The sequence below is a fragment of the Notamacropus eugenii genome, chromosome 7, assembly GCF_028372415.1.
Source record: "Notamacropus eugenii isolate mMacEug1 chromosome 7, mMacEug1.pri_v2, whole genome shotgun sequence".
Classification (NCBI taxonomy): domain Eukaryota; kingdom Metazoa; phylum Chordata; class Mammalia; order Diprotodontia; family Macropodidae; genus Notamacropus; species Notamacropus eugenii.
Window position 1 is genome coordinate 26150181 of NC_092878.1, and position 27206 is coordinate 26177386.

Genomic DNA, 27206 nt, shown 5'->3' on the forward strand with positions numbered 1-27206 from the left:
AATTTTTTTTTAATCCTGAAGTTCCTACGATGTATCTATCAGGCACAAAGATAAAAATAACTTTGTTATTCAGACAGAGGCTAAAATCAAAATTCAGGCATCTACTCAAAATTAATCCTAGGTAATTTGGGAGTTAAGGTACTAGGCAATCAAGAAAAGCCTCATGTAGAAATGGGTGTTTGACCTATAGTATTCCTGGGAGTTTTCATTTGGTGGATTCTTTTGATTTCTGTTTTACCTTTTGGATCCAAGACATAATGGTAGTTTTCCTTTCTAATTTCTTGAAATATGATATCTAGGTTCTTTTTTAAAATCGATATTTCTTAAATCATCTCTCAGTCTTTTTTCAGGTCAGTTGTTTTTCCAATGAGATGTTTCACTTCTATTTTTTTCCTTCTTTTGACTTTGTTTCTTGAAGTCTCATAGAGTTAACATCTTCGATTTGCCCAATTCTAATTTTAAAGGAATTTTTCTTCAGTGAGCTTTTGTACCTCTTTTTCCATCTGACCAGTTCTGGTTTTTTGTTTGATTGATTTATTTGAGTTTTGGGGTTATTTTTGCATTTCAGTAGACTTATTGAAAGATCACTTTCTAAGTACTAGAACATAATGGGAATGTGTTAAGTTACTTCAGCCAACTTAAGTTCAAATTGATGAGTTAGAAAGGAAATTCTTTAGTGAATCAGGTATTTAGAAGTAACTGAAGAGTGCATCTACAAAATGCTTTACAGAAATGAGACATACTATGGTTCTTTGGTTTATCCTTAAATGGAACATTGTGTTTATTTTCCCCACAACATGATGTCAAAGGGAAATTTGAACTAGTTATTGTGGAAGTTAAGCTATATATTGCATTGATTAACTATATGCTTTCCAACTAGCCTTAAGTGCTCCAGCTACCATGTAATTAGTCAACTAAATTGCTACTTACTTGAATCTGAATAGACAACTCACTTTAGTCTCTCTAAGTTGAATTGCTACAGGAGCATTATGACAATAACATATCCCATATGTAATACTTTTAAATACAAAGCTCCATACTAACAGTCCAGTTTCATACTAACAGTAATCCTTATTTAAAAGCTAAAGAGTATTAGCATCAGAATATATTGCTTTAGAAGGACATAACTGAGGTTTCAGATTGGCAAACTATGAGAGTTGTACAATAGAAATTAATTTTTTCTAAGGAACTAAGTATTGAGACAAAAATCATTCTGTATACAACTTTTTATATCATATCACTTGTTCCCTAGGATAATGTTGAAGATCACTTAAATTTAAGATGTCTGTCTATAACTTTAAGAGAATTTATAGTCAAATGTAAATGAAAAAATAATACCAAACAAAAATAAATCTGTATAATTATTGAATTATCTAGTTGTGTAAGGCTCTAACAAGGTTGTTTATATTGCCTCCAAGACTAGTAACCCTGACTATACTAAAGTGCATCATATCATTTTTCTGAAGTTGATCTGTTTTGATGTGAACTTGCATCACAATTCAATTATCAATTAAAGTCAATCAGACCTTGCCATCCATACTATCTATAACTGGTATAGTGATCCCGATGCTACTAGATTGAATCAATATTGACCATCAATTCACAGTATAGTCCCCATCCTTATTCTACATTAGGGTTTCATATTTGAGTTTTAGTTTTTACAAACATGCTTCAAAGAGGATCATAATTTAGTCCTGAACACATTTCCAATTGCAGCACTCATAATCAATTTCCAACTATAGCCTGTTTTCCCCTCAAGTCTGAAAAACATCAATGCTAACCTAGTTGCTGTGTTTCAGGCGTCATAGCTTAAATTCATTCTAATATTGGAGTCCACAGTTCTGATGTGAAATAAGCCTTCAAAATAGTTGAATTTCTTCACCATAAGAATCCTATTAAGACCCAGCTTCAGGGATTGTTGGTAGATAAGCAATTTTGTAATAACTGTGCTTCAACTGACATGCAGTCCTCCCAGACACAGTCCACTTCAACTTCTGAACATTTGGTTTAGAGCACTTGTTTGATGAGTAGTCAGTCAGGCACTTGGCCCTAAGTTCGTTCCACAAGATCAGATCTCTGCAATTTATCTTGGAATGTTTCTGAAGACATTCTACTCCTGCCAATTCTATAAATTTCTAAAAATTCTATAGATTTCTGTGCTTGAATTTCCAGTACAATTATAGGCAATGCCAATACAGAAGGTTTTGCTTTAAAAAACAATCCTAAAGAGGAATGCCTTCCGGTTTTTCAAAACTCAGATTCCTTAAGTTTTCATGAATGAGGGAATAATAAGAGCTGTAGAAACTGAAAGGCAGCCATAGCATATCTTCTCTCATACAATCTTTTCCATTCCCATCAGATCAGAAACTGAATTTTTATTGGTTTATTTGAACCAAATCAGTAACTGATGGGACGTTGTTCTCTTCCCATGTTGATTTCACAGCCATATAGAAGCAACTTAATCCCACACATCTGAGATGTTTGGGCTGTACCTTCATTCTGGACTGAAATCTGTCCATTAAATTCACTGCTTGAGAAAAAGTCTGTGTCAAAACCAAAGAACTGAGTTAGACTAAGAAGGTCTTTCACTTCCAAGTTGCTCAGTCTTGCACAGTCATCTGTATGCCATTATCATGAGCAAATTCAATTAGTCTCAAGCCACAGAACTTTGGCTGACATCTGGACTCCTGTTCCAACAGAACATTCAGCTGGTGCAGCAGTTTCTGAGCTTTTATTACCAGTTCCTCTATCAACTTGAGCTCCTCTTGATGGCTCTTCCTTGGGAACAAGCCTCCACTCTGGGGCCTGTACACTCCTCATCCTGACAAATTAGTCCCAATGTCCCAGACAACTAAGGAACTATGTGGGGGAGAGGAGAGGGACCTGGAATGGAAAGTGGGGGCGGAGAGAAGATGATGGAGAAGATGTTTCTCCCAATGCTGTTTCTAAAAGAGTTCTTTTCTATGGTAAATTTTTGTACCTCTTTTACCGCTAGACCCATTTTGTTTTTCAAGATGCTATTTTCTTCAGTATTTTTGGCGCCTCTTACCAAACTGTTGATTCTCTTTTCTTAATTTCCTTGTGTCATTCTCATTTCTTTTCCCAATTTTTCTACTATCTACTATTTTTATCTGTTTCTTTAACTCTTCCCGGAATTCTTGCGTCCAATGATCATTTTTTCTTTGAGGTTTTACTTGGAGCCGTTTTCACGTTCTCTTCTTCTACGTTTATATCTTGGTCTTCTCTGCCACTGTAGTAGCTTTTTATGGTCAAATTCTTTTTCTGTTGTTTACTCATTTCCCCAGCCTATTTCTTGACTTTGAACTGTAATATGTCAAATTGGGCTCTGATCACCTGGAGTAGGGAGATATTATGCCAAGCTTCAGGCTTTTTTGTGCTGCTGTTTTCAGAGCTAGTCCGTGGGGTTTGCAAGTTTTCAATGTTTTTAAGGTGGTGTGATCATGGGAGAGGTGTGGTCACTGTTTTCCTGGTTCTGGTCTTTACAGCCGGGAAAGGCCCGTGTTCCCCTGCAGCCACAAGCTCCAGTGCTCCTTTCTGCCCTGCAATTTTGACAGCAACTGTTTATGCAGTGCGGTTGCCAATCAGCACCAGCTGCACCTAATACCAATAAAGGATCCCCTGTAATCTCTCACTTTGCAAACCTTATAGTGCTATGTAAATACTGTCGTTATTATTATCACTATAATAACATTATAAAGACAACTGTGAAAAGTTTTAAAAATTTTGTGACCAACCGCTATTCCAAGAAGTCCATTGATGAAGCAAGTTGCCTCCTGACTCGATGCAGAAAAGACATGAATTTTCAAGCAAGGCCATTAGGGAAATTTGTTTGCTTATCTGCATATTGATCACAAAGATTTTGTGATTTATTTTTCAGTGTGTGGGATTGAGGAGGGAATAGAAAGTTGGGAAGAAGAGAAATGCTTTTTAGTTGAAAAAATATTTTTTCCAAGGAAAAAATTAAAACTACCATGACAAACTAAACTTAAAAAAAATTAGAGTGACCAATTCCTCATCAATTCAATGGTCAACCTAGCATTCAAAATCCTCCTTAATCTGACTCTCACCTCCCCTTTTATGTATTTTCCATTACAGCCAAATTAGTTTAGGAGTTATCCTTCTGTATAAACAGCATTCCAACTCACCTCTTTCCCTTTGTACAAGTGGTCACCACATCTGAAATACCTTCATACCTCTTTTGTAAATTCTTAACTTCCTTTAAAGCACAGCTCTGGGACCATCTTCTATAGGAAGACCTTGATACTCTCCTAACCCCACCTTCCATTGATTAGCCCTCTCTCCCTCCTGAAATTACTCCATATATATGTCTGTACGTGCTTTATCCCCCTAGTATAAAGTGAGGATTTTTTATCTGCATGTTCTCGTTGCCTAGCACAGTGCCTTGAACAAAGTGGGCACTTAATAAATACTTCTTATTATTAAATGAGGGAATCCTGATATAAACTTTGTATTTAACTGTTTTAACATTCAGAATCACCTAGTTAAGTAGGAGATATATATTCATACAGTTTTATGTTCAGCTCATGAATTTGTTTTGCTCCTGCCTTCTGTCTGATATGACAGGAGTTGCTGCCACACCCTCACATGGCATGGCTCCACTGTATCTGGTTGTTACCTATGGTTTTGTAATTGGGGCTGAAGGCTTTAAGAATGATGGCAAATGGGAGAAAGGAAGATTCAGAGAAATGAAGACTAATAGTCTACAGAATATAAAATAATATAAAGAGTCCAGTGGAATTTAAGTGGGGAAGAGATTGAATTTTAAATCTGCCTAAAATAAACTCAAACAAGAATTTTGAGTTAAGTTTAAAGGAACACCAGAATAAAACCACACCCAGAATATGGAAATAGATTCCAGCAACTAGAACAGCCTCAGGCAAATTTACCTAGTGTAACTGAATTCTAAGCAGGCATGCAGCTTTTAAAGAAGAATGCAGACTTTGGCTGTTACTATTCATTTATCTCTACAATTAAATTGTTTGGAGAAAGAATATTAAAACTTATTTTGGCTTTTGCATGACTAAGAAAAATGCAGTGAGGAAAAGATGGAAAACATTTTGCTGGGGAAAAAATATTTGTATCAAATATGTCTGATAAGGACCTAATTATTAGGAATTATGGGGACATAAATATAAGCCCAAGATCCATTGTCCAATTGATCGAAAGACATGAGCAAATCATTCTCAAAAAAACTACAAACTGGGAATGATTATATAGAAAACATGTTTTTCTAACATTATCCTTGTTTCTGTCAAGGTTAGCATCATTATTCCATGTTCACAGTCCCAGAATGATCCCCCAACTCTTCACTCTCCCTCCACTTCCATGTCCAATTAATTATCAAGTCTTGTGGATTCGATCTCTATAACATCTTATAAATCTAGCCTCTTTCTCCACTCATTCAACAGCTTATCATCTTATCCCCCTTATTACTTCTCGTCTGTGTTATTGTGGTCACTTCCTGTTGGTCTCCCTGGCTCCATCACTCTCCATTCCAATTTATCCTACAGTCAGCTACGAAAGGCAGATCTGACTGTGCCTTTTATCTGCTCACAAAACTCAGACTCTCTTTTCCCTCTAGGATCAAATGCAAATTCTTGTTTGGCTTTTGAAGTCCCTCCCCCTCTGACTTCAACCTACTTTTCCAGCTTTATTACACATTATTCTTCATCTGTGGACTCTATGGTCCAATCAAACATCTTTCACCCATGCAATAATCCAATTCCCATCTTTGTCCTTGCACAGGCTATTCCTAGGACCTAGAATGCACTCCCTCCTCACCCCCATCAGACTGTGTGTTCCATGAAAACACAGACTGACTTTGCCTTTCTTTGTATCCACAGTACTTAGCACAGTGCCTGTCACTGTGTCATGCTTTACTAAATGCTGGTTGATTTCACTTAACGTCTACCTCTTAAAATCTTTAGCTTTCCTAAAAGCTCAGTTCAAGCACCACCTCCTCAAGACTTTTCCTAATTCCCACATCTGCTAGAGTCTCTCCCTGACTCAAAATTACATGTACTTTCTATATAGATTGTATTTACTCTTGTCTCCTTTGCTAGATCTTCATCTAGTTCATAGCTGTCCTGCAAAGTTCTGTCCTGAGCCCTCTTCTCTTCTGCCTCTATACTATTTCCCTTGGTGATCTCATCAAGTGATCCCATTCATTTAGTGATTCCATGGTTTCAATCATCTTCTCTACGCAGATCCAGTCTTAACTTCTCCAACTGCCTATTGGATATCTCAACATCTTAAACAGTATGGCTAAAAGCAAACATTATCTTTTCCCCCCAAACCTTCCCATCTTCCTTCTCTGTTATGGTTGAGAGTGCCACCATCTTCCCAGTCCCATAGGTACCAGTCATTCCTGTCATTTCTGCCTTCATGAGATGGCTCATATACACCCTCTTCTCTCCTCTGAGAACCGCCACCACTCTTGCAGGCCCCCATCACTTCACACCTGCAGTGGCCTGCTGATTGGCCTCCCTGCCTCAAGTCTATCCCCACTCAAATCCATCCTCCACTCAACTGTCAAATTGATCTTCCTAAAGCACAGGTAATGTCACACCACCTTCTTCCATTCAATAAACTTCACTGTCTCCCTATTAACTCCAAGATCAAATATAAAATCCTCCATTTGTCTTTTAAAAACCTTTCATAACTTTGACCATTCTTGCCTTTCCAGTCTTCTTACATGTCATTCTTCCCCACAGACTCTGTGATCCGAGGACACGGGTCACCTTCCTGTTCCTGTCACAGGATGTTTCATCTCCAGACTCCATGCTTTTTCACTGTCTATCTCCCCTACCTGGAACACTCTCCTTCTTCATTTCTACCTTTTCAAATCTCTGACTTCCTTCCAGTCTCCCTATAAAGTTCCATCTACAAGAAACTTTTCCAAGTCTTCCTTAATCCTTCCTTCTGAGACTACCCCCAATACAACCTTTACATACCTTATTTGTACAAACTGTGAACTCTTAAAAAGGCAGGAACTGGTTTTTGTCCTTTGTGTATCTCCAGAATTTAGAAGAGAACTTGACACATAATAGATGCTTTAAAAATGCTAATTGATTGATTTTTTATATGTGTATATGTTGTTTTCTTGGATAGAATGTAAGCTCCTTGAGCATATTATTTTGATACTGTTTTGGTTTTGTCTTTGTTTCAAAAGTATTTAGCACAGTTCTTTGCACATAGTAAGTCTCTTACTAAAAAATTTAAAAGTATAATGTAGCGAGTTCTAGCCTTGAAGCCAGAAAGTCGTTGGCTCAAGCTACACTTCTGACTCAAAACAAATCACTTAACCTGTCAATGCTTGAGGCCCAAGGTATCAAACACAGCCATCAGCTGAAAGCAGCCCACAACGCTCTGGACAGATACCCAACCACATTATTAAAATATAATTGGGATGTATTTAACAATTAAATAAAAATACAGTAAAACATAGATAATGCATGCTTTTCTAAGACAATATGTGGCCCATAGAGATCCTTAGGTACAGTTCAGTGGACTTGTTTCTGATTGACTTTGACACCACTGTTAGGCTACTCCTGGATTCTAAATTGCAGAGGTGGTGACCTGCATTGTAGAAAGAGTTTCTCACCAGGTAGCTCTTTTATCAATGAAATCACAGGTTCGGTCTCTCTCCCTATTCCTAATAAATGCTTCTGCCTGAATGAATCACTAATAATAGAAGCCAAATCAAAATAACTCTGAGGCTTCACACTCACACCCAGGAAATTGGCAAAGATGGCAGAAGAGACAAATGGCCTGTGCTGGAGGCATGTCAGAGAGATGGACACTCTAATACTATTTAGTGGAGCTGTGAATTGGTCGACCACTGAAAGGCAATTTGGAATTACACTTTTTAAAAAATGACCAAAATGTATATATACCCTTGATCCAGAGATCCCACTCCTAGGCATATATACCTCTTCTCAGTAGATAGTCTTCATGAGTTTCTATGGGCAAAAAAAAAGAAAATCCTCACCTCCTGGCCAACCTTCTGATGATGTGCCTTTAAAAATAAAGTCAGACTGGTCCTCAGATGACAGTATGTCTTTGGAACCCTTGACAAAACCTTTTCACCCTTCCAGAACCTGCTATTGGTCTCCACTGGCACAATCTTCAAGAATGCAAGGTTGTCTCCATACAATAATAAAGCATCAAAGTAGGACTTTAGGGAAGGATTGTGTATGTATATGTGTATATGTGAATATACACATGTATATAAATCTTGTGTCCCATTGGAATTAATTTTTTCACCAATAATATATAAAGGGCAGCTAGTGTGGGAAAGACTCCTTCTCATGATTTCAGATTCAGCCTCAGACACTTACTAGCTATGTGACCCTGGGCAAGTCACTTGTTTGCCTCAGTTTCCTCATCTGTAAAATGAACTGGAGAAGGAAATGGCAAACCACTGCAGCATTTTTGCTAAGAAAACCCCAAATGGATTCATGAAGGGTCGAACAATAACATTTTATATAAGTTCCCATGGTTATCTTAAGTGTTGAGTCTGGAGATGTTTTGTTTTAGTAAACTCCATGAAATTTAGTTCCAGTGCCTTGCACATAGTAGGCACTCAAATATTTAAATGAAGCAAAACAAACACCAGCTACAGAGTCATGAATTCTGAATTCAATCCCCAATCTCGCATTCTTGTTAACAAGGTCACTTGTTTTCTCCATATCCTTTCAGCCTATCAATAGGAGACCTGCTGTAGTAGTACTGCCAGGTTAAGTGTCCCTTCCACCTTGTGTTTTACCCTTAGAAACAAAGAAAAGAAACTCTACTTGTTATAGCTGGCTAGTGACAAAAACCAGAACTCATACCCAGGCTTCCTGCCTGATTCCGATTACATAGCTCATCTCACCATGCTGGTGATGACCACATATCCCACACCCTACAATGTGACCTTACACTGCTTGTCATAGTGGATGTTGTTTCAGTTTATACAGAGACTCTTTCTAAGTAGCTTCCTTCTTCCCCTCCCTCTATATGTACATTGGATGGAAACACTAAGCACCTATTATCGTTAACACACTTTATTAAACCATTTGATATGATAGTTTCATTATGTAGCTGAAGTGAACTTTGCCCTAAATAATTGTTCCTGCCCTGTGATGCAAAAATATCCAGCTGGCCTTTCAAAAACAAAAAACAGAAAGCAAGCACCCAGTAAAAAGAGTGAATGTTAAAATAAGCATACAGTTTAGAGAGAAAAAAATAGCAAGGGAGTCTGGTAACTGGTGAAATTCAGGAAATAAGAGACTTGTTAACAAGCATTTCTTAAGCATTCCTGGGGATACAAAGAAAGGTGAGAGACAGTCTCTGTCCTCAGGGTTTCTCCCAATGGGGAAAAATAGTGGGCACCTAAAGGTTGCCTGAAAGGCATTTATTTGTAGGTGCTTCTGTGGTATAAGATCAAAAATGTATTCCTGAAGCAAAGAATGGAACCATGGTCAGACTTGTAGAAAGAACTATGCATTGTTTGTAGAACTATGAATTGGTCCAGGAGTGGAGAACCTGTGGCCCTGAGGCCACATGTGACCCTCTAGGTCCTCAAATGCAGCTCTCTAGGTCCTCAAGTGCAACCCTTTAACTGGTGTGGCCTCGGGATCACAGGTTCCCCACGCCTGATAATCCAACCATGGTAGGAAAACCATTGGAATTATGCAAAGAAAATGACAAAACCTCTCACATGTTTTGACCTAGAGATTCTACTTCTAGGCAATATACCCCAAGGAAGTCAATGTTAAAAAACAAAGGCCCCCTACAGACCAAAATGTTTACAGCAGCACTTTTTGTAGCAAAGAAATGGGAGCAAAGCTTATTTACGCTCTTCTGTTGAAGAATGACTCAGCAGGCTATGGTACATGAACTTCATAGAACATTGCTATGCTATAAGAAGGGAGTGTGATGACAAGAGAATCACGAGAAGATGTATATGGACCAAGGCAGAGCGAAGTAAGCAGAACCAGGGGAACAATGGACACAATGACTGCCGTAATGGTAACTGTTAGAAAAGCGATAAATTAAAACAGAAAGTATAATAAACAAGCTTGTCTCCACAAAGAATAGATAGAAGGGACTCCCACCTGTTTCTTGGCAGAGCTGGGGGACTATGTAGGTGGGCAATGCATATAATGTCATTTTCTATATGTTTCTTAATTTTGCTAAACTGCTTTTTAATTCTTTTATTGGATGGGAGGGCAATGGGGCAGATATTGCAAAATGTAGATGAGAGATTAGAGATGAGAACTGGATCTGTCATTTAATTGTTGATACGGACAACTTGCAGATGAAGAAATTTTCTCTACCAGTTCAGTCTGGCATCTTCTCAGAAATTTATAGTCTTAGAGAGCTGCCTAAAAAACTGAGAATTTAAGTGACCTGTCCAGGGTCCCCTGGTATATTTGTCTTGGAATTGAAATCAGGTCTTTCTAACTCCAAGACTGGTTCTCTATCCACCATGTCCTGATGTATTTATGCTACAGTTACTCTAAAACAAACACAGCCAACACCCATAGAAACCGAATGTACAATAAAGAATCCAATCTATTAGATAATGGCCGTTGAAAGAATAGCCATTGATTCCTGGGGCCTAAAGATCAGTTATTTTGGGTAAAGGAGAAGAATCTACAAAGGCCACCTCCTAAGAATCAAAAAGATTTGGACTTTAAAAGTTAATTACCAAGATCAATCACTTCTCTCAGAAGATTTCTTTACTTAGTTTTCTATTTAATCCATCTCATTTTAAAAATGAAGTTGTTTACAAAGCAAACTTCCTTTCCACAAATAACTTTTGGCATCTCACTTACTGTAAACAGTGAGACTGGCTTCTGGTCTGGTTATCCTGGATCATATCCTCTCTGATTTCAGTAACTTTATATGCTTTTTGAGGAAGGTTATTCTTTCTCCCTTCCCAAAAAAACCTCTAAAAAGAGTTTATTTATATTTCACATTTATATTTCAGGTCTTGTCCTAAACAACTGAGATAACAAGACCATTTATCTTCACTCAATTCCATGGTCCAGAAGGCACCCTACTCCCAAACAGCCATCCTACACATTTTTCTCTTTCTCCCTTTCCCTCTCTCCCCTCTCCCTCTTCTTCTCTCCCTTCCTCATCAATTTATAGATAGTTTAAACAGGATAATAGCTGTTGTTCAGTCATTTTTCCAGTCACATCTGACTCTTTGTGACCCCATTTGGAATTTTCTTGGCAAAGATACTAGAATGATTTGCCATTTCCCTCTCCAGCTTATTTTACAGATTAGGTAACTGAGGCAAACAGGGTTAAGGGACTTGCCCACCGTCACACAGCTAGTATATGTCTGAGGCCAGATTTGAACTCAGGAACAGGAGTACTTCCTGATTCCAAGCCCAGTGCTTTGTCCACTGAGTGACCTATCTGCCCCAGAATAATAGCTATTCCCTAAGGTTTACAAAGCACTCTACTCATGGGATGTCATTTGATGAAACTATTAGGTAGGTGCTATCACTATTATTATCCCCATTTAGATATCAAAGAGGTTAAATGACTTGCCCAGTATGACATAGCTAATAAGTGTTTCAGGGAGAATTTGAACTCAGATCTTCCAGACTCCAGGTCTAGCACTCTTCTCATTATATTACCTAACTCAATGGAATGAGAGACTAGACAAATCAACATAAATATCCCCTGTGTTTAAAAAAAACAAACAAAACCTGAAAGTGCTTATTATTCTGCTGGGGAAATGGCATTAATTTGTGAATTTAATGTTATAGAGGTCACTTTCATTTTATAAAATGACAAATATCTCTAGAGAGAGATAAGACTTTTCCTCTTTTACATACTCAAATTCTAAAGCATGCTTGTTTTTTTTAAATCTTGAAAGAAGCTAAAGGCTGCAGTTGGGTTGGATTTGCCTGATAATATTCTAAACAAGCCTTAAGGCAAGAAGTTAGTTTTGATATATGGCTTACCATACCATACAAATCTACACCCACCCACCTTAATTCTGTTTGGGAACAAACATGTCTAGTGGATTTGGGGAGTCAATTCTAGTCTCTCTTCTCTCTGATCCATCCTACACACACACACACACACACACACACACACACACACACACACACACACACACACACACGCACGCACACACACATGCACATGCATACACGCACACACCAAAATCTACCTAATGTACCAGCCTGACCCTATCAGTCCCCTCTTCAAGAAACTTGAGTGGATCTTTGGATAAGGAACCTATCCTAGTGCCTCTAGGATAAAATTTCAACCTTTCAGTTTCCCTCTCCAGTCCTGTCTTTCCCAGTCTGGCTCTAGTCTGTTTCACTTTTGAGTCATTTGGTCTTATCTGTAGCACCTTCTGTCCCAAACTAGATGACTTGGCTTCTCGTTTTCCTAAAATTCCATTCATCCTGATTATACCCCTTCTATAAGATGAGTGATGTCCTTAGTTACTTGGGATCTAGCTTTATACCCTTGGTCTAAATCCACTCCCGACAGTAAATAACATCTCAGAATATTTTTAAAAAATATTTTGGGAAGCGGTGAGAAGGCTCTGAATCTGCGATTTCATTAAGTGATTTTCCCAGCTTGGGAAACTTGGCATATCATCTGTAGGTTACTGTCTTAGAGAGCTGCCCAGGGCACTGACAGTGACTCGTACCCAGCCAGTATGTATCAGGGGCAGAGCTTCAAGCCAGATTATTCTGAATCCAAAGCCAGACCTGTGTCTGTTATACTAGGCTGCCTCCCTTGGAATATAGCCAAACAAAATAAAGCAATGAAATATTTTTGAGCCTCTATCATGTTCAGGGCAATCTGGTAGATAAGCTCTGTGTGTGTTTGTGTGCATGTGTGTGCGTGTGTGTGTGCATGTGAGACAAAGAAATATGATTCTTTCCCATGAATCAATCTTTTGAACTATAGTCAATCCATTAGATTGACTATAGTTCAATAGATTGATTATAGTTCAGTCGAGTAGATGAGACATAAACACTTGAACATATAAATAATGAATCAAATAGTTTGGCAAATGTCGTAAGGCAGTACATAACAGTACCAAGTGACTAATGTATTCCTTGCACCCAAAGCAGGCTCAGAAAGAGAGGAGGGGTTGGACTTGGTGGGCAGGTGTGGGCCCCTTCGGACGTCTGCCAAAGTCAAAAGTCTCCAAGAGACAGCTGGTGATCCAGTGGATAGAGCACTGCTCCTGGAAGCAGGAAGCCCTGAGTTCAAATCTGGCCTCAGACACTAATTATTTCATCCTGGGCAAGTCGCTTAATCTCTGTTTACCTCAGTTTCCTCATCTGTAAAATGGAAATAATAATAGCATTTACTTCCTGGAATGCTATGAGATCAAATGAGATATTTACAAAGTACTAGAATAGTGTCTAACACACAGTAGGTGCTTAATAAATGCATATTCCCTTCTTCTTCCATGAGACCTTAAACCAGGGGTATCTTGATGGAAATCTTTGTCCCTATCTACCACAGTGCCTTGTTCATCGTAGAGACTCAAAAAAGCAGTTTACTCAACAAAGGAGAGATCACTGTGAAATGAGGTCATATCTGGGAGACCTTCATGGAGGAGGGAAAAGAGAAGGAAGATGAATAATGAACAATTTAAGCCCACTAGAATTTGGGGGGAAATGGACAAGAGAAACATTGGGGGCCTTCTAAATAGTTTCTCAGTCTCTGTGGGAAAGAACCTGAGAACTGCCTTATTTTTTTCGGACAGCCTCCCCATAAACATTTACTGAATACCTTTAGAGATAAAACTGAGATGGTAAGATCACAGGGTTAGATCTGGAAGGTCATCCCATCCATTTTGCAGATGAGGAAACTGAGGCCTAGCAATGTGAAATGACTTGTACAAGGTCACACAGGCAGTAAATAACAAAGCCAGAATTTTGAAATCAGGTTCTCTGACTAGAATGAAAGCTTGTTCCACTGGACCATGGTGAGCTATGGCAAGAAGGGACAGGTTCCTATAAACCCAGGGCTAAAGGCAAGCACAGGTGCTTATTCTTCAGTAGAAAAGACTCACACTGGCATTTGACATCTCTGGTTTAACTAGTTTCTGAGAATTTGCTTACATTGGTCTTTATAATCTAGAGTAGTTCCTGGATCAGGGGTGGGGAACCTGCAGCCTCGAGGCCACATGTGGCCCGCTTAGGTCCTCAGGTGCTAATCTTTCCATCAAAGGTCCTGATTTTAGGACCTAGAGGGTCACCTATGGCCTCAAGGCCACAGATTCCCCACCTCTGCTGTAGAATAAGGGTGCTTCTTCGTTATTTTTGTCATGGACCCTTCTAGCTGTCTGTAAATTCTTTGAACCCCATCTCTGAATCATGTTTTCAAATGCATGGAATCAAAAACATAGGATTACAACAGAAACCAAATATATCAAAATAAAGATGTAATTTTTTTCTATGTACATCTATCTGGTGGTACTTGAACCCCAGATCAAAAGCCCCTGCTTTAGACTAAAACTAACTAAAACACAACCTTGGCATTTTATCAAATCTTTGCTCAAAGGAACCTCTCTGCTTTCTCTCTCCTTCTTTCTTTCTTGCATGAAGTATACGGTTCCGTTTGGAGCATTGTAATTGTACCCACCAAAGTCTCATCTCATCTTGAAGCATCAGACCAGGTTGTCTTGTTCATGGAATACACAGCACTAACTGAAACTTTTAGAGCTGTGGCAAACCTTAGACATCATCTGATCTAAACTCATTTTCTAGAAGACAAACCAAGGCCTAAAGTCAAGCCAGGACTAGACAAGGTTCAATAAAATCTACCCTTGGCCAAACTACCCCATCCACTAGGGTTTACATAATCAAAGCAACATGACCAAAAAAGACACCATGACATGTTAATAAGAGTAACCTTAGGCCTCTCTGGCAAAATGCTGGCACAGTTGGTCAAATACAGGCCAGTTGGCAACCCTATCCACTGTTGTTCATAATGTTCCAATTAAGCAGATTTCTTAGGTTTCCCCTCCAAACACATATGCAAATATATGTATGTGTGTATGCACATATGTACATGAACATGTATGTACATATATACATATGTGCACATATACACATATGTATATATCTCAATATCTCAAAGACAAGAATTATTTAATTCCCTTCATCTAGCACAGTGTCTTGCATATAATCATGACTTGATAAATGCTGAATCAAATTTAACTAGTCCAAAAGGATCTTTTCCCCAATTCTTACTAATTTATAAGTTGAGAGGATGGGAAAGAGAGGGTTAGGGTTGTTGTTGTTGAGTCATGTCCAACTTTCTGTGACCCCATTTGAGATTTTCTTGGCAAAGATATTGGAGTGGTTTGCTATTTCCTTCTCTAGTTTATTTTATAGATGAGGAAACTGAGGCAAACAGGGTTGTGACTTGCCCAGGGTCACACAGCTAGGAAGTGTCTGAGGCTGGATTTGAACTCAGGGAGATTAGTCTTCCTGAATCCAGGCCCAATGCTCTATACTCTATGGTGCCACCTAGCTGCCCAGGGGAGATGGAACATGTCACAAGATAACAGAACTAGGAAAAAACCCTCAGAAGTCATCTAGGTCACCTCCCCAACTCACACACTAGACTGGGAAACTAAGGCACAGGAGATTAAGTGATTTGCCCCAGGTCATAAATGTCAGAGACAGGATTTGAACTCATGTCCTCCAACTAGAGAAAACAGTACAAAGATTCTTTTCCCTAAACTACATTGCCTTTCAAAAAAAGAGCCTCCTGTGCATCCCCCATAGCTCTCAGAACTGTGCTGGGGAAACCATAGGCGCTTAATAAATATTTATTTAAAAAATGAATGAAAAAACAAACAATTGAATTAACTCATCTCTGCTGAAAGGAGCTTATTTACTTGGTGAGGTATCAGAGGATCTGACAGTCATTAATAGGAAGGATTGGAAAGTAAAGCAGCTAGGTGGTACAGTGGATGGGGCACTGGGCCTGAAGTCAGGAGTTCAAATCCAGCCTCAAACACTTATGATCTGTGTGATCCTGGGCAAGTCACTTAGCCCTGTTTGCCTCAGTTTCCTCCTTTGTAAAAAGAGCGGGAGAAGGAAGTGGCAAACCACTCCAGTATCTTTGTCAAGAAAACCCCAGAAGGAGTCACAAAGAGTTGAACATGACTGAAAAACTACTGAACGATAGGACGGTAAGAAGACAGAAAAAATCAGCCATCTTTTTGAGCAAGTGCCTTAATTCCCCAGTTCTTTTCCTGCAAGAATATGCAGAAGAGAAGCTTAGGTACCTGGAGTACCTCTAACCTTACTGGATCCAGCTGCAAGAGGCAGATAAGCTGAGAGAAAGCAGTCATGTTGGTGCAGGTCCCAGAGACCTCCTGCCCAACCACACCCTACGTTCAGCAAGGTAGTACATGGCAGCTCTCTAGTGTCTCTAGTTCATGGTTCCCAGCTGAAAATGAAGCAAAAACCTATCTAAGTTCCCTATTTCAATACGTTCCATTCTCATCTACACCTTATAAAACTCTGCAAGTGTAATCATTATTCCACATGTTGGAATGCCCCCTTTCACCCAGAAGGCCTTAGGAAATGGTGAGATTAGCCCGGTGAAATGAAAAGAGGGTTAGACTTGGTCAGAGGACCTTGGTTTAAATTCCCTTCTCTGACAGTATCTATATGGCTATGAACAAATAATTTAAACTCTCTGGGCCTCAGTTTCTGAGGGAGTTGGATTAATTGACCTCTAAGGTGTTTCAGGGGTGGAAAACCTTTGGCCTAGAGGTCACCTGCGGCCCTTGAGGTTCTCAAGTGCAGCCCTTTGACTGAGTCCACATTTTACAGAATAAATCCTTTTATTAGAGGGATTTTTTTCTGTGAAGTTTGGATTCAGTGAAAGGGTTGCACTTGAGGACCTAGAGGGTCACATGTGGCCTCGAGGCTGCAGGTTCCCCACCCTGTTTCAGTACTAATTCTATGATCTCTCAGAGGAATTCTAATTTCACTTAAAAACTCAAATTATCCCTGAAGGGAAAATTCACAGAATTCCAGAATTTTAAGATTTAGAAGACACTCCAGGAGTCATCTAGTCCAGCCCATCCATGAAAGGAATCCCCACTGTAACCTACACAACACGTAGACATCAGTCCTCCTCTTGAAGAGCTCTGAGGAGGAGAAATTCACCATTTCTCCAGGCATTCCATTTGAGGACAACTGAACTACTGGGGCGTTTTTCAATCCTAAATCTGTCTTTGCAATTTCTACATGTGGTTGCTGGTTCTGGCCTCTGGGACCAAATAGAACAAGTGTCATCCTTCTAACTTTTCAAATATTTGAAGGCAGCTATCAGCTCCGCCTCCCACCCCCACCCCCAAGAAAAAGAAGGTCATCATCACTGAGGTCTTAGTTATGACCATACATGTGGGTTACCTTTAGGATTTGAGGTTGTGTTCATCTCCCTGAATCACTGATCTCATATTCAACTAAGTAATTCAGCTTCAGCAGGGTTGAAAATCTTATCCTTAAAAGATTATGGTTTCATGGGATCCTAGATGCAGAAGGCACTTAGAGAGGGTTCTACGTATTACAAATGAGGAAACTTAGGCACTGAGAAGTTAAGTGAATTACCCAGGGTTACACAGTTTGGAAATATCTAAAGGGGAATTCAAACTCAAGTCTGACTCCAGGTCCATATTGGGATAGCCATATCAACTCCACCTGTAGCCTCAAGAGCACAAGCTCTGATGGACAGGTGATTTGCCCAGAGGCCCCCAGCTGCTAAGTCTCTGAGATAGGATTCATAGAAGACCTCTGAGACTATACAGTTCAACCACATTTCATTTTACAGATAAGGAAACTGAGTCTCAGAGAGGTTAATTCACTTGCCCAAGAACACACAGTTAGCAAACATCAGGGGAGAGATTTGCATCCATCCCTACTGGACTCCAAAGTTCTACACTGATATTTTTGATGAGCAAGGGCTGTTTTCAAAGGAATTCCCTCGCTGACACTAGTCCAGCAACAAGCTAATTATGGCCATCACAGCTTTTTTTTTTAAGTGTAATCAGACCCAGGGTCACACAACTAGAAAGTGTCTGAGATCAGATTTGAACTCAGGTCCTCCTGACTCCAGGACCAGTGCTCTCGTCTCCCTGCTGGGAAATCTTTGCCATACAGGTGGACTATTGCAAGTCTTCTGGTTGGTCTCCCTGCCTCAAGTCTTTCCCTGCTCCAGCCCTTCTTATATTCAGCTGTCAAATCTATCTTAATAAACCAAGGTCTGATCTTGTTACTCCCCCAATCCCTTATTCAATAAATTATAGTACTTCCCTATTTTCCAGGATCAAGCATAAATTCCTCTGTTTGACATCTAAAGTCCTTTATAACCCAGTCCTTTTTTTCAACCTTTCTAGTCTTCTCATACATTATTTTCCTCCATGTAACATGCAATCCAGGCTCTTTGTTGTTCCTTGAACACATGGCACTCCGTCTCTTGTCTCTAAGGATTTTCATTGGTGGTCCCTCATCTGCCTGGACTGCTCTTACTCCCCACCTCCATCTCCTGACTTCCTTCAAGTTCCAAATAAAATCCCATTCTCGACATGAAGCATTTCCCAGTCCCCCTTCATGCTACCACCTTCCTCTGTTGATTATCTCAAATTTATCCCATATATAGCTTGTTTGTATATAGTTGTTCACATCTTGTATTCCCAATTAAATTGTGAGCACCTTAGAGAGCAGGGACCATCTTTTGCCTTTCATTGTATCTCCAGAGCTTAGTACCACACCTGGTATATAGTAGGTGCTTAATAAGTGTTTGTTGACAGCTTTGATTTGACAACTGCCTCACTTACCACAAGGGGAAAGAAATTCCAGATGTGAGGGGAAGCATTTTTGCCTCTGGCACAGACTTTCATTAAGTTGGTATGGGTTGAGCAGAGCCTTGGGGGATGCCTGGTCTATATAAATGTCCTGGTTAAGAATCTCTTATGGAGACTTCTGACTTTGACAGACATCCAATGGTGAACATACGTCCATCAAATCTAATCCCTTCCTTTCTTTCTGAGGCTGCCCTGGGGGAAAGGAGAATCTACTTATTTCTTCTTAGACAAGCAGATGAAAACATGGGCAAGTATAGTCAGGCTGAGTACAGAAGTCATTCCAGAGAACAAAACAATGGAAAAAAACTTCCCCCTCTTCCCTCCTGCCCCCAAACACATAGAATTCCTACTCACAACCCGACTTTGCAGAATCGTTTGGACAAGATCTCCATCTCTGAAGGGAAAGCTGCTTGGAGTACAGCTCTAAATGCTTGCGGGGAAAAAAATGGAAACAAAAATAAAAAGCTTTCTCTTTTTCCCTCCCCCACCGCTAACTTCATTTTTCCCTTAAAAAAAGGAAAGACTTGAAATTTTTCATTTTTTCTAGATTGATGAATAAAATATTTAAAATAAGGTATTCCTGTAGGGGTCCCTATCTTTTGCCCCTCCCTTCCATTTCCCACTCCTAATATAAAATTCAATAGGAAAGTGTCAATATAAAACTTTCTATAGTAATCAGGATATCTGGACCAGACTTTACTTCCATTGTCCAAAGTTACAAAATGGCTCAGGTAAAATAAACTATTTGAGAATTTAAGCCGATTACCACTTCTAAGTACAGAAAAAGAAAGATACAATACTTTAATAAGAAAACAATAACGTTTATATATAGCATTTACTATATATGTGTGTATACATACGTATATATTATAAATATACATATATATAAAAACATACATATATACTATATATAAGCACTGGCAAGCACTGTGCTAAGCACTTTACAAATATTCTCTCATTTGATCCTCATAACAACCGTGGGAGGTAGGTGTGGTTATCATCCTCATTTTACAGATGAGGAAATTGATGCAGGTGGAGATTAAGTGATTTGGCCAAGTTCATAAAGCTAGTAAATGTTTGAGACTGGATTTGAACTCGAGTCTTCCTGAATCCAGGTCCAGTGCTCTATCCAGTGCCATCTAGCTGCCTATGAGAATGCCTATAAGAAATGGGAATCATTTTGTGGTCAGTCATTTAGTTTGCTGCAAATCTGGGCCAGAAAACTATCAGCATAATTGACCATATCAATAACAAAACCAACAGAAATCATATGATTATCTCAATAGATGCAGAAAAAGCATTTGACAAAATTCAGCACCCATTCTTATTAAAAACACTAGAGCACACAGAAATAAATGGAGCTTACCTGGAAATAAGTAATATTTATCTAAAATCATCAGCAAACATTATCTGTAATGGGAATAAACTAGAAGCTCTCTCAATACAACCGGGGTGAAGCAAGGATGCCTATTATTACCTCTATTATTGAATATTGTACTAGAAATATTAGCTATGGCAATAAGAGAAGAAAAAGAAATTAAAGGAATCAGAATAGGCAATGAGGACACAAAACTATCATTCTGCACAGATGATATGATGTTATATCTTAGATATAAGATCATCTTAGAAAATCCTAGAGAAACATCTAAAACATTACTTGAAATTATTAACAATTTTAGCAGAGTTGCAGGATATAAAATAAACTCACATAAATCATCAACATTTCTATATATTACCAACAAAGTCCAGCAGCAAGAGATAAAAAGAGAAATTCCATTTAAAACAACTGTAAATATAATACTTGAGAGTATACCTGCCAAGACAAACCCAGGAACTATATGAACATAGCTGTAAAACACTTTTCATACAAATAAAGTCAGATCTAAATAACTGGAAATATGAATTGCTGATGGGTAGACTCAGACAACATAATAAAAATGACAATTCTACCTAAATTAAATCTATTTCTTCAGTGCCAAACAAACTATCAAAAATTATTGTATAGAGCTAGAAAAAGTAATAAAATTTATCTGGAAGAGCAAAAGCTTAAGGACATCAAGGGAATAAATGAAAAAAATGCAAAAGAAGGTGGTCTAGACATAACAGACCTTAAATTGTATTATAAAATGATAATTATCAAAACAATCTGGTACTGGTTAAGAAATAGAACAGTGGATCAATGGAATAGATTAGGTACAAATTACTGTATAGTAGAAGACCATAGTAATCTACTATATGATAAACCAAATAGCCAAGCTTTTGGAAGAAAACTCATTCTTTCACAAAAATTACTGGGAAAACTGGAAAACAGTATGGCAGAAACTAGGTATAGACCAATATTTCACACTATAAACCAAGCTAAGGTCAAACAGGTACATGATTTACACATAGAAGGTGATACCATAAGCAAATAAGAGGGCATAGAATAGTTTCTCTGTGAGATTTATGAATAAGGGAAGAATGGGGGACCAAATAGGAGATAGTGAGCATTACAAAATGTAAAATTTTTTATTGTATTTTTTTGTATAAAAATGAAATTCTTTTGTATAAAAATTTTTATACTATAAAAATGAGACAGTTCTTTGCATAAACAAAAGCAATGCAACCAATGTTATAAAGAAAGTAGAAAACTTGGGGGAAGGGATTTGCAACAAGAATCTCTGGCAAAGGTCTCATTTCCAAATATATAGAGAACTGAGTCAAATATATATATATATATATATATAATTATAAAAATGCAAATCATTTTCCAATTGATGATTGAACAGGCAGTTTTCAGACAAAGAAATCAAAGCTATCTATAGCTATATGAAAAAGTGCTCTAAGTCACTATTAATTATAGAAATGCAAATTAAAGCAGCTCTGAGGTACCACATCATACCTAATATGATAAAAAAGAAAAATGTTGAATGTTGGAGAGGATATGAGGAAACTGGGACACTGATGCACTGTTGGTGGAGTTGTGAACTGATCCCACCATTCTGGAGAGCAATTTGGAGCTATATTCAAAGGACTATAAAAATATGTATACCCTTTGATTCAGTAATACCCTGGTAGATCTATATCCCAAAGGCATCCAAAAACAGGGAGAAAAGACCTATTTGTACAAAAATATTTATAGCAACTCTTTTTGTAGTAGCTAAAAATTAAAAATCAAAGGGATGCCCATCAATTGGAAAATGGCTAAACAAGATGTGGTATATGATTGTAACAGAATATTATTCTGCTATAAGAAATGACAAGCAGGATGATTTCAGAAAAACCTGGAAAGATTTACATGAACTAATGCATAGCGATTCAAGACAATCCTAAAAGACTAATGATGAAGCATACTATCCACTTCCAGAGAAAGAGCTGATATTGACTAAATAGAGTACTTTCTTTTATTTTTTCTCTCATTCAAGTCTTCCTGTACAAAATGACTAATTTAGAGATGTTTTACACAAATGTATGTGTATAACCTATATCTGATTGCTTACTGTCTCAGGCAAAGTAGAGAGGAAGGGATAGAATTTGAAACTCAAAATTTTAAATAAAAATGTTTTAAAATAAAAACATTTTAAAAATTATCTCATTTGCTAGGACCTTGTAGATCATCTATTCCAGAAATGGGGAACCTACAGCCTGAAGACCACATGTGGTCCTCTAAGTCCTCAAGTGTGCCCCTTTGATTGAATCTGAACTTCACAGAACAAATCTCCTTAATAAAAGGATTTGTTCTGGAAGACTTGGACTCACTCAAAAGGACCAAGAAGGCCACATGTGGCCTCAAGACCACAAGTTACCCCCCGATAAGGTTACAGCAAGAAGAGGGAGCTGAACAGAGACAACAATATGTACTGCTTTGAGAATCTGATCCTGGTGACCTGAGAAGTGACTCTTAATACACTCCAGAGACCTCGGTATCCTTTCTTTCCTACAAAGTGCATGTACCACATATGCTTTGTGGCAACTACCAATACTTGTGGGACAGTAAAAAGGAGTCTGTTGAAAATGAATGGTCAAAATTACAAAAAACCAGCATGGCCCTAAAGACGAAATATAAAATGATACCTCCCCACCATTCCTTAATAGAGGTGAAGGTCCAAGGGTATGGACCATTGCATATATTGTCAGATGTTTATCTTTGCATTCCTCATTTTTGCTAATTGTTTTTCTTTTCTTAAGAAAAATTATGATATAGAATAACTCTTTGGAATAGAGAGAATGAGAGGAGGAAATTATGCGATGTAAAACAAAAAGAGTATCAATAAACATTTATTTTTTAAAAAGAAAGAAAAGATCCCCATGCCCATAAGTCAGAAGACCTGGTTCAGATTCCTGGCTCGGCTCGTGTTGCTGATAAGTGACCAAGGAAGGATTTGAACTCTAGTCCTCTGACTCCAAATCCAGGACTTTTCCCACTGTGATCCACTATATTCACATTGGTTAGTAGTGAACATATTCATCTAAGATTCCAAAAACAACATGTTGCATCATAGAGATAATATTTGTAAAATGCTTTGCAAGTATAGTTATTATATTATATATTATAATATATAACATTATGTTATGTATTATACATTCTAGTTATTATTATAGAATCAATGGATCAGGGCAAAAAGCCCAATACTATATAAATACTTTTGGGACCTATCTGACACTTCTTTGTGTTTTATAATCTTTATATTTATTCTCCATTTATATTCGCACATGTCCTTGTTCTCTACATTATATCTTTTTGTACATCTTGTTAGATGTGAATTTCATTTATCATATGTGCATCCTCAAGGTCTAGAACAGCATCTGGCACATAGTAAGTACTTAATAAATGCTTGTTGATTTTTTAATGAAGATTTGAACTCATTTCACAGGATAAGGTAAAAAAAAGGCTTATTTCAATTATGACCAAAATGCCCACTTCCTCCCCTCCAGCCCCTGACTCCCCCAAGGAGAAACTACTGTGTCTCTAAAAGGAAAGGCGGAGCTGAGCAATGGTGGATTGGGCCATGTCAACTGACCAGTCAGTAAAAGTTAACAGCATCCTTTCTGTCCCTGGCATGAGACAAGGTGCCTTGGGCTACGAAAGAAATATAAATGTAACTGTATAAAACAACTAAGGAAATACATGCATACACATGTGCATGCATGTGTGTATATGTATGTATGTATTTTTCAACGTTGTTTGTGTTTGGATATGATAAAGGAATCAGGAAGCTGTATGTTGGGCATGGTGCCAAAGGCAGGTTTCCAAGGAAGGGCAGTTTTGCCCTAAAGAAGTAGAAACCTATTCCCTAAAGAGCTCTTCCTGAGCCCCTACAGTCTCTGCCTTCTCATCTCCCCTAATCCCAGGAGTTAGAGTAAAGGGAAGTGGGAGGCAATGGATGTGGGAATATGATGGTTGGAGAAGACAGAACCAGAAAGAGGTGTGACCCAGACATCAGACTTTGAAAGTGTCAGTCTAGGGCTGGGGAAGAAAGGGTGATCTGGTGAGGAAAATAGAAAGGGGGAATCCTTTATGTTGTAGATGATCTTTAAAACTAGGTAGAGGGATTTTGGTTCAGCACAATAGGCAATAGGGAAATATTATGGGACCTTAAGTAGGGGAGTAAAATCATAAAAATGATATTTTATAAAGATTCCTCCTAGTGTGTAAGATTGGAGGAGAGACTGGAATCAGGAATACCTGTGGTGAGCGTTGGGAGGCAGTCAGGATAGACCATGTGTGTGATGAGAACAGTGGCTAAAGGAATGGAGAAAGATAAAATAAAGTGATATTTCGAAGGAGGCATCAACCAGAGATGTTAATTACTTGGATATAGGGAGTAAATGAAAAAGAGTCAAAGATGGCTCTGAGTCTTCAATCCTTGAAAATTAGGAGGAGGATAATAGGGTCAACAATGGATTTGCGGAGGTTGGGAAAAGAAGCTGGCTTTGGTGGGGAAGATGAGTTCTGTTTTAAATACACTGTTTTCTCAGTTGGCTAAACATCCAAATGGAAAAGTCCCCCAGGCAGGAAATGTGAAGTTACAACATCCTGGATAAGAGATGGAAACTGGAGGTGCAGATTTACCAACATAAAGGAAATTCTCAAAGTCCCCAGCAAGAACATACTTATGAAGCACCTACTATGTGCAAAATACTCTGCTCAGAAAAAAAGACAAAATTCAGACAGTCTCTCATCTCATGGAGTTTGTATTTATTCTATTGCTTGAATTCTACATATGCAGAAGAGAAAATGCAAGATTTTTTGAGAAGGAAGAGAAAGAACAGCTAATAACATGGAAATTCAGAAAGGCTTCATGGAGGAGGTGACTCCTGAGTTGAGTTTCAAAGAAAAATAAGGATTCTGAGAGGTGAAAGGTTATACTCCTGAGCAAATACTTGGAATTGAGGGATGAAATGTCTAGTTCTGGGAATAGTTATTGGTTTAGCGTGGATGGCATGATGAGTGTATGAAGGGGAAGACTGTAAAAGATACAGTGAAGCCAGACTGCAAGAAACCTTAAATGCTAGGCTGAGAAGTCTCTTCATCCTGGAAATAATGAGGCTTCTCAGCCGTGGAATTACACAGTCAGATCTGTTTTAGGAAGATGATTTTGACCCTTGTGTTGAAGACCGTGTGGAGAAGGTAAGAGAGACAAGAAGCTAGGACAGACTAGTTGGAAAGTTAGTAGAGAATCTTAAGTGAGAGATGATCAAAGCTTGAACTCTAGAGTAGGGATCATGAGAGGGGAGGGGTATGGAAAATGTCATTAAGGCAGAATCTACCAAACTCAATAACTGGACATGAAGGTAAGGAAGAAGGAAAAATCAAGGATGCCACTGAGGTTAAAATCCTGGGTGGATAGTGGGACCCTTCATAGAACTAAGAAATGTGAAGGAGAAGATTTAAGGGGTTAGGGCAGGATGGGGGGAGAAGATGATAACAGTTTTCATAGGCTCATGGATCTCAATGAGAAGAGACCTTAATGGCCATCTAGTTTAATTTTCTTTTTACAGTTGAGGAAATTGAGGCTAGGGAGATTAAATGATTTGCTGGAGATCACACAGAGATAAGTGTCAGGGGTGAGAGTTGAACCCAGGTCCTCTGGCTTCAACACTAGTGCTCTTTCTTTTGTAAGGTCATTAGAAAGGTTTTGTTTTGTTTTGTTTTGAGAGAGAGGAAGACAAAGGACCAAAGCTAGAATCTTGGGATATCCTATAGTTAGAAGGTATGATACATGGAAGGAAGGAAGGTGGGATTAGAGGAAGGCAGTGTGGCACAATGGATGGAGCACTTATTCTAGAGTGAGGATCTAGGCTCAAATTCTGCCTCTGATGATGTGTGATTCTGAGCATGTCACAATCTCCCTGGGCCTCAGTTTTCTCATCCATAAAGTGATGACGTCTGACCTTCCTTCTGGCAATCCTGTGATAAAAAGGGTGGTTTCTAATCTGAGCTTCTAAAATACAGATTACATACATTTAAGATCATAGAGCTAGAAGGCATCTTAGTGTTACCTCTTTTTTTTATGATGAGGAAATATTTTACAATTTTTGTACATTTTACAGATGTGGAAACTGAGGTTCAGAGGTTACTCGCTTTCCAATTAAGGATCTCAGGGCGATTTACACACACATAGGAGTCCTGAATCAGGAATTCAGAAACAGAGGGGTGGAGAGAACAGTTTCTCATCCTTGAGAGAGCTGAAGATAGAACCCCAGACTACCTGATTCCCAGCCTACCTGGAGCTCCACCTCTCGCCACTTCATGGGGAAAAACCACAATAAGCCAGTGAGAGGAATTCAAGCCAAGCTCTCTGGATTGCATCCTGCGAAGTCTAAACCGGGCAGCTCCAAAGAGCCAGGTGTGTGGGACCAGAGCACCCATTTCTGGAGGCTGGCAGTGGGGGGTGGGGAGTGGGGGGTGGAGTCCCTGAGCAAGGGAGCCCTCCCTTCCCTCCTCCGACAAAGAAAGGGAGAGGGGTTTAAAATAAATTAATTAATGAAACACACGGGCTTTTTATAAATAGCTTCAGCCCCGGCATATTTGTAAATTCAGTGGGGTTTTTTTGTGTCAATGACATCACCATTCTCCCCATGGCAACTCCCGACGATATCGAAATTGCCAGGCAACGTTGGAGAGACTTGGTGCCCCCAAAACGAGCCCGATGATTTGACTGAGAGAGCCAAGGGTGCCTGGGTGTTCTGGGGAAACATGGGGAGAGCCGTGACGGGGACTCTGGCAGGCGGTAGCATCCATCGGCTGGAGAGCCTGGGGTGTCTGAGATGAGGGCTTTGTGAAGCCTCACCTCTTCTGCTGGCTCTC

At 38.8% G+C, this 27206-nt stretch overlaps 1 protein-coding gene and 1 pseudogene across 1 annotated transcript in view; one reads left to right on the top strand and one right to left on the bottom strand.

Annotated features, from left to right (window-relative positions):
- On the bottom strand, window positions 1-27140 carry LOC140514641 (cyclin-G1 pseudogene; annotated as a pseudogene).
- PAK6 (p21 (RAC1) activated kinase 6) overlaps window positions 26642-27206 on the top strand; it is a 77777-nt gene continuing 77212 nt past the window's right edge. The window contains exon 1 of the mRNA XM_072624139.1: window positions 26642-26745. The gene's annotated coding sequence lies outside the window, so the exon portion shown is untranslated. The remainder of the gene's footprint in view (window positions 26746-27206) is intronic.